The 7,396-nt window shown below is 50.8% G+C and overlaps 1 long non-coding RNA gene across 1 annotated transcript; it reads left to right on the top strand.

Annotated features, from left to right (window-relative positions):
* Positions 1 to 988: 988 nt before the first annotated feature.
* LOC106019030 (uncharacterized) lies at positions 989 to 5,566 on the top strand. Its single transcript, XR_005264609.2, has 3 exons — positions 989 to 1,814; positions 2,671 to 2,893; positions 3,299 to 5,566. It is a non-coding gene; the product is annotated as an uncharacterized lncRNA (long non-coding RNA).
* Positions 5,567 to 7,396: the final 1,830 nt, after the last annotated feature.

Genomic DNA, 7,396 nt, shown 5'->3' with positions numbered 1-7,396 from the left:
AGATCTGGTAACACACTGTGCTGTGGGAGCCTGGGCATATAGAGTATGAGGACCTGGACATTTGCTCCTGTGCTATTTACCTAAGGAAGGGAACCAGGCCCCAGGTGCTGCAAACCAAGGCCATGTTCCCTGAGCTGCCCCAGAGGTACCTTTGCACAGCACCACGTCCTACCAGCTGGGAAAGGACACTGGTGGGACACGTCTCTGTGGACACCTCAGCTGTCCTCCAGCATCCCAGCCTGGGCTGCATCATGGGGGCTGCTCACTACCCGGCCAGGTTCAACTTTTGTGTCCCCTGGGCTGTCCCTGACCTCCTGCAATTGGTGCAAGGGCTCCACAGGGAGTGGTTGTACGGGAAATGCTCAGTTGATACCACCACCAGAGGCCATTTGGGGCATGCTTGCAAAGCAGAGTTGCCATCTCATCGCTGTTCCAATCTGTAGGCAGGAACAAGTTTGCTGTGACTGTAGAGATCAGCACTATCTAGGCCTGATTGCATCCTTTTGGGGAAGGGCAGAAGCAGGTGACACCCGAGTTGGGGGCAAGGATTAGGAGAGCAATGCAGACTGGAGGAGAAAACAAACACACCCATGAAAGGGCGGCAGACCAAGCCTGAAATCTGTCACTGTCAGAGAAAGAGCAACAGCAGCATCTGTCTAACAGCACATACTGATAGGGTAGGAGCTCTTTGTTGGAGTGTGACCTTCAAGCCATCGCCAGGAATAGATTTTGGCTCCGATTTCAGCTCTAAGTAAAGCACCTTCTCCTGTCACGGTTTTGAAGCGGAGGTATTTCAGTTTCCAGAAGCAAGCAGAGCTCGCAGGAGGCAGCCGATGGCCCTGGCATGGAGGAGGCTCAGAAAACAGCCGGGCTCTGCACTTTGTGAATGACACAGGGACAAAGAGACTCGATGGGCAGCATCCCCCATGTGCACTGCCTCGCACCAGCTGGTAATGAGGCTGCGTCTTTTCTTCTAGCCTGTAAGGAGCCATGACATTTTTTCAGTTTGTCCAAAGCACGGGGTATTTCTAACAGTGTAACTCAGCTGTTGTCCCAGGCTCTTGCTGCTGCTTGCCATACCAGAGCTTTATTTCTTTTTGAAGTCCCCAGCCAAGGGGAAGCATAGTTTCTGAACCAAGGAAAGCGGGCTCCCGTTCAAGTTAGCAGAGGTGCAAGATGGGACCCAGAGGCCAAACAGCCATCTGTTTTGCATGGCAGCTGTAGCTTTCAAGCCATATTAATCAAGCTTCCCTCTTTGACACCCTGCCCCATCTATTTCACAAAGGTGGCTATGAAATATAGTGTCCATGCTGTCCTTGATGGGAAGTGGGAGCTCAGAGAACAGAGGGTGGCACGAGGAGCCAGGAGGCACAAACCCTGTCTCAAATGTGGATCTGCACCCCCAGCAGCCTTCTGCACAGCCCAACCCAGATAAAAAAATAGGTAGCGTCCCATGCACATGCTGCTTGTCCTCTCACATCCCGTAACCACCTCCAGGAAGAAAATATTTTGCTAAACATCACCCAAAACGAGAGGTTTCAGTTCACTGGAAAGCCACATCTGATCTGCCTCTGGAGCCTGAGGAGCTGAAGTGAAAATCAAAACAAGCTCCTCAGAGCAGGCAGGGGGAGGGAGGCTGCTGCTTTTACCTCTCGTGCTTAAACCTCTGTGCCTTCAGGAACATTTTCTCTGCTTCTCGGGAACATCACACCAGCAGTCGCAGAGGGGAATGCCAGCTTCTTGCTGCTGGCTGCGTCCCCCCCCTCGCTCTGCTGGGTGACCTGCGAGGCGCGGGGATATTCCCTGTCATGCAGGTAGGAAGTCTGCCTGGCAGCCTTTCAGAAACAGAGGAGCAGAGAGGGATTTACAAGGGCTGCTGGACGTGCGGAGGTCTGGCACCATTAGATGGCTTCTCGCAGGTGGGGACCACACTGCTGCTCTGTGGACCGAGCACTGCAGATGTTTGCCTCGGCCAGCCAGCCGCAGCACTGCCAGCAGGTTGGAAAGCCACCAAGACATGGGGGCAAGGCTTTTTATTCACCTTGTGTCACTTGAAATGAGCACGAGGAATGCAGCAGAAATCCACTGTGTCTCATAAAAGGGCACGTTTCTTCACTGTCCTTGTGAGGAATCTAGGTAAGGGAAGCTGCACCCTCCCTTCCCCAGGAAGCCAGGACCTGAAATTTTCCAGCAGTGGAAGCTGTGGTGGAGGCAGGATGTTGTCCTCTGCAGCCCTGTGTCTCCTGCTGTTGTTAGCACATTTAGCAAATTCTGGGATCCGGTTTTCTTCCTAGCAGTAGCATGCCAGCAAGATCCTACATAACCGGAGATGGAAAGAAGAGGCTCTGTGCACACAGCCCGCGACTGGTAGGAGACGCAGTGACATTTGGCATCTGCAAGGAAGTTGACAAAGCTGTTTTCTCCATAGGATGCCAAGCTCATGTGGCAAACAGAAAGAAGGGCCCTTGTAGATACCTGGCTTAGGATGAGCATCCTACATATGCACAGTAATGGCTGTGGTATTTTTGATGCATCCGAAAACATCGCGTGGTATTGCTTGATTCATAGTGGGTTGGCAGAGACCAGAGGGGGCGGGGGGGAGTTTCTTTTCATTTTGTCCTTCTTTTGTTGTTGCTGTTGTTCTTTTTTTTCTTTCATTATTATTATTAGAAACCACAGCACTTCTCTGCAGTGCTGCAAAAATCCTGGAGCACCTGAAATTGCCTGAGATGCTGCTGCAGAAATCATAATCCTGCTCCCTGTGCCACCAGGAGCCTGCTCACACCGAGGCTCTCCAGAGAACGAAACCCACAGCAACGCACGGTGCCGGCTGCAGCCGCCCTCTGTACCCACAAGCAGCCTTTCTGTACAGGGCAATTACAAAACACACAAGGTTAGTTTTATTACCACATCCAACAGGCATGAAAGATGCCTCACAGGCCTGTGGGATAATTACCGGTAGTTAACACTCTCCCCAATTCCTGCCCCGCCACGGAGCAGGTCTGCAAGCTGGGAGGACAGGAGCTGCCTTGTCAGGACAGGGTGCACTGGCAGCATGCTGCTCCTCTTCCCAGGGCTGCACCCCCTGGTCCTTGCAAGGGGTGCTAGGGACCCTTCCTAGGGTCTGCCGGGTGTCTTGGGGTTGGGGTGGGAGGAGGAAGAGGCTGGGTGCCACGGGCTGCACCTCAGCCACGAAGGCCTGGAGGCAGGAGCAGGAGGACCAGAGGGGTTACGCCTTGGTCTGGGTGCTGCAAGGGAGGCAGAGCAGCACTGTGAGCAAGCGCCCTTTGTTTTACAGATCATGGCAAAGCTCCTGGAAATTAAACTATTCTTCACGCGTAATGAACTGTGCGCGTCCTGCACAGCCATAAAGACATCAAAAGTAGTGCTAACAACTAATGTGTGCCATAAATACCAACTCATATTCATAGTATTTTCACATGGCCATTACAACTAAAATATAAATGGAGTTTTTTATTTCAAACATTTAATATTAATCAAATGGTTATGAAAATACATAACAAACTACTGTGACACGCTCATGGCCTAAATAATAAAAATGAAATGGGTGATGAATTCCTGTGAAAATTTAATTTGCAAAATAAAGAACATTGCATTAATAAGACATAATTATATCATCAAATATTTACCATTATTTTCTGGAATCCGTTTTATTTTTATTTTACATAATAAAACAGTGGGTGCACAAAGCAGCAGGCTGGGCCCTGTCCTAACTCTTTCTGCGCCCCCGGGTCTCGCAGGCTGCACATCTGTAACTCCAGTTTTGATGCTTTGCCTCATTGTTTTCCTTTAAAGGAATACCAAATCTAAGACATTAAGAATCTTAGTTCTGGCATCTCCTCTCCTTTGTTAATCACTACACACTGGTACATTTGTTTTCATGCTCTTCTCTACCACAGATGAGGTGGCCGAGGCGGTTGGCTGGGACAGGCCAGGGGTGGACAGCAGTCTCACTTGGACCAGGGAGCGGGCACATGAGCTTCCCAAAATGTGACCGTGGAAGCAGCAAAGCTGCCACGTCGATGTCCCTCTCCATCTGACTGCCAGGCCAGGGCTGTATCCAGCAGAGAGTGACACGGGTTGATGGCCTTGCCCCCATACTTGGCAGGAAAGGCCATGGGGGTGGTTTCTCCCCCAGCTTTTGGAGGGTACAATTGCTGCTGCCCGGCTTGGTGTCATTCTTGTTTCAGGCTGCCCTTGCTTAAGTCAGCCAACGTCAAGAGACTCAGTGGGTTCTTGTTTCTTTTTTTTTTTTTTTTTTTAGGTTAATTTGGAAAACTTCCCTGATTATACATCTGCCAGTGCAATTTACACCTCTGAGGATTGGGTTGATTAGAGAATCAGTGAGAATGATTAATTTTATTCATAGAAGGCAGGGCTACGAGCGCGCTGCAAGCAGAGCTGGTGATAGCGCACTGATACTTCCTTTAATTGTTCAGCTGGGTCCCTGGCAAGCCCGAGCCGAAGCTGCACGAACTCGCTCAGCAAACACTTCTGCTAGCCTGAGCTTCGGCAGCACTGCAGAGCCAAACGAGGCCCGGCCTGCCTGCTGGCTCTGAGCTTGAGGCACAGCCTCCCCACATGCAGGAGCAGCCTTCTTTCTGCCTTTGGGCTGAGGCACGGCCACCTGAGATGCAAGGCTCTGGCCCTGCCTGGCCAGGGAAGGCCTGGGCACGCTGCTGGAGGTGACAGTGCAGCGGCCTCTGCTCCGGGATGGGGAAGGGGCTGCCCGTGAGGTACTGGTGGTCACAGCAGGTATGGGGACAGGGACATTGCCATTCCCCCTCCTCGGGACCCAGCTTGGGGGAGAGGCTGGAGAAGAGCAGGAGCGGTGGCAACCTGGAGGAGGTGGCTCTCAGGGGAAAGGTTAACAGAACTGGTCTGCCCAGTCTGCAAGAGCGGAGGATGAGGGCAGACGTGGCAGCGTGTCAAATATGTGAGGATTGCCATTAGACCAACTAGTCTCCAGGTAGACAGAGAGGGAGGTGAGTTGTTCCTCAGTGAGAGTGACCTGGGTTAGGGCTGAAGGAAAAACACGCCTAACTACCAGGAGAGGCAAGCCCTGGCAGAGGGCTGTCCCTGTCACCAAAGATATTTTAAAAAGGTTAAACAAATACAGGTTGGGGAAGACAGGAAGAGAGGGAAAGGGAGGCCAAGAGGGGCTGGATGATCTGTGCAGGCCCCTCGAGCCGTACATGTCCGTGGTTGGTTGGGATTGAGGTGGGGACAGTGCCCAAAATGTGTCTGGTGAATTCCAATCGTGAAAGTGACTCCTCGGCCCAGGTTGTGTGTCCTCCTAAAATGGTCCTTAGCTTTGCAGAAAACCCATGCCTCTTGCAAAACAGGCCACTCAGGGCATCTACAGCACCTGTATCCCTGAAAATATGCACTTTTTTTTTTTTTTTCTTCTTTTAATATCTGAAATGATTTTCTGCAACCTTACTTCAAGCCTGGCTGAGTTTTGAACTCATTCAGATCAAAAGTTTCTTTATTGGCATGACTACAATGCCAGCACTGCCAAAGCTAACATATAATACAAATTAAATGATAAGTTGTATGAAATATTCTTTCATCCATATCCAACAGTAATATTGTAAGATGTAGAACCCTAACCTCCTTCCTTAAAAACATGAAGGAAAAAAAAAAAAAGTGCCTAAAAAGAGCAGCCAGGAAGAAAGGAAAAGTTATTTACTGCTGTGCTGGGTGTTAGCTTAACTGGAAAAAGGGGCTGAGGTTAAGCAGAATGAAGCTAATGTGTAGAATAGGTCAGTTTAGCCAATCCTATCATAAAAAGGCTGCTGTCTCATTCGTGGTCTATTTGAGCCAGGAAATTTAGGTACAATGTACTCAGGGATCTTACTTGGACTGCATTTATTTAGACCAGAAAATGTTTTGAGGTCATGTTATTTTAGGCTCAGCTAAACTCATTCACCTTTTCAGGTCCTGTGCCATGAACATGCTCCACAGCCTAAGCTACACAGTGGTGCTTGGTGTTCATCTACAGCTCCGAAGATGGACCAGAAGTAGCACACACATTTCACAATTTATAAAATATTTATAGAGCCAGATATGTGTGGAAGAAGAGCTAAAACAGGGAGAAGAGAAGCACATACTGATTCCACAGTGAAAAAATAAATAACATAAGCTTAAAAAAAAATGGCTTTGCTGCCTGTTGCCCTTAGTTTAAGCAAACTCTGCCTGTAGCCAGGCGGTGACTTTCTGGCTTGTCCCTATTTCTGCCTGCCCGCCCACCCACCATCCTCTCTGTGCTATTTCTCGCTGTTTCCCCAGCTGACCCATGCCCTGTCGGGCTGCACCAGTGCCTTTTACGGCAGGGACAGGGAGGCAGAGGGCAAGGACACACAGCCAAGGTGGCATGAGCAGTGGGGAGCAGGCACGGAAGGGCAGGGGTTGTATTTAGCCCAACGAGGAGGAGCGCTATGAAAAAAAAAAAACACGGGGCAGCCCCCGCCTTGCAGTGGGGCCATGCAAACCTGCCTGTGCCCATGCTCACTCCTTTGGCATCGGGGTGGCTGCCGTTACCGCCTCCCTGCTGACACAGGGGTTCGTCCCGAGTGCAAAAACAAATGGCTGAGGACCCACGTGCTTTGCTTTGCACAGGGCAGAAGCTAGGGCAAACCCTGTCACTCACCCGCAGATATTTTGGCAGCGTCAGTGGATATCTGCATGGCTGGGAATTTCAGTCCCTGCACATCTCCAGTGACAGCACGCTCTCTAGCTGAGCGTGGCATTTGCTGATCATTATTCCGGTGCAGTGAGCAGGCTCGAAGCTTCGCAGTCACAAGAAGCACATTCCTCCGGGTTTACCCTTCTCACGTTACCGGTGGCGGTGTGACCCGAATAGCGATTCGCACCTCTCAAGTGTGGCGGGCGCCGGGCTCCCACGTCCCGCTGCAAGGCAGGCGAGTCCCTGCCTGCTTCACCTCCGGGGCTGGAGGCTTTCCTGGCTGCTCGACAGTCGGGAGAGATGGCTGAAAGACACCAACCCGCCAGGCTTCTGTACGTGTTGGGAGTCGATCCTGCGTGTTGCCAGGGCTGACATTTGGGAACTGGCACGTGTGGATGCTGTCGAACCTACGTGTGTATCTGGGGGGGCTTAGCTGGGGAATCTGATTCATTTCAGATATGCCTGCCAACCTCTACTCCCGCTGAACAACCCCCAGATCAGGAAAACTACAGCAAATGTGTCAGAATTATTTTTTTTCCCCTGTATTAGAGCTTTATTCAAGTAGGTATCACAGGTATCTACCGGGTCCTTAACTCTTGGTGGGGTCTGGCCCTACCTAGGGAGCTGACTGCAGACAGTGAAACGTATTTGTGAAATTAATGAGGCATTCACATGTGAAATGGGTGG

Source organism: Anas platyrhynchos, chromosome 3 (genome assembly GCF_047663525.1).
Source record: "Anas platyrhynchos isolate ZD024472 breed Pekin duck chromosome 3, IASCAAS_PekinDuck_T2T, whole genome shotgun sequence".
In the NCBI taxonomy this organism is placed as follows: domain Eukaryota; kingdom Metazoa; phylum Chordata; class Aves; order Anseriformes; family Anatidae; genus Anas; species Anas platyrhynchos.
Note: the sequence above shows the minus strand (reverse complement) of the source record. Positions and strands in the feature narration are given on the sequence as shown.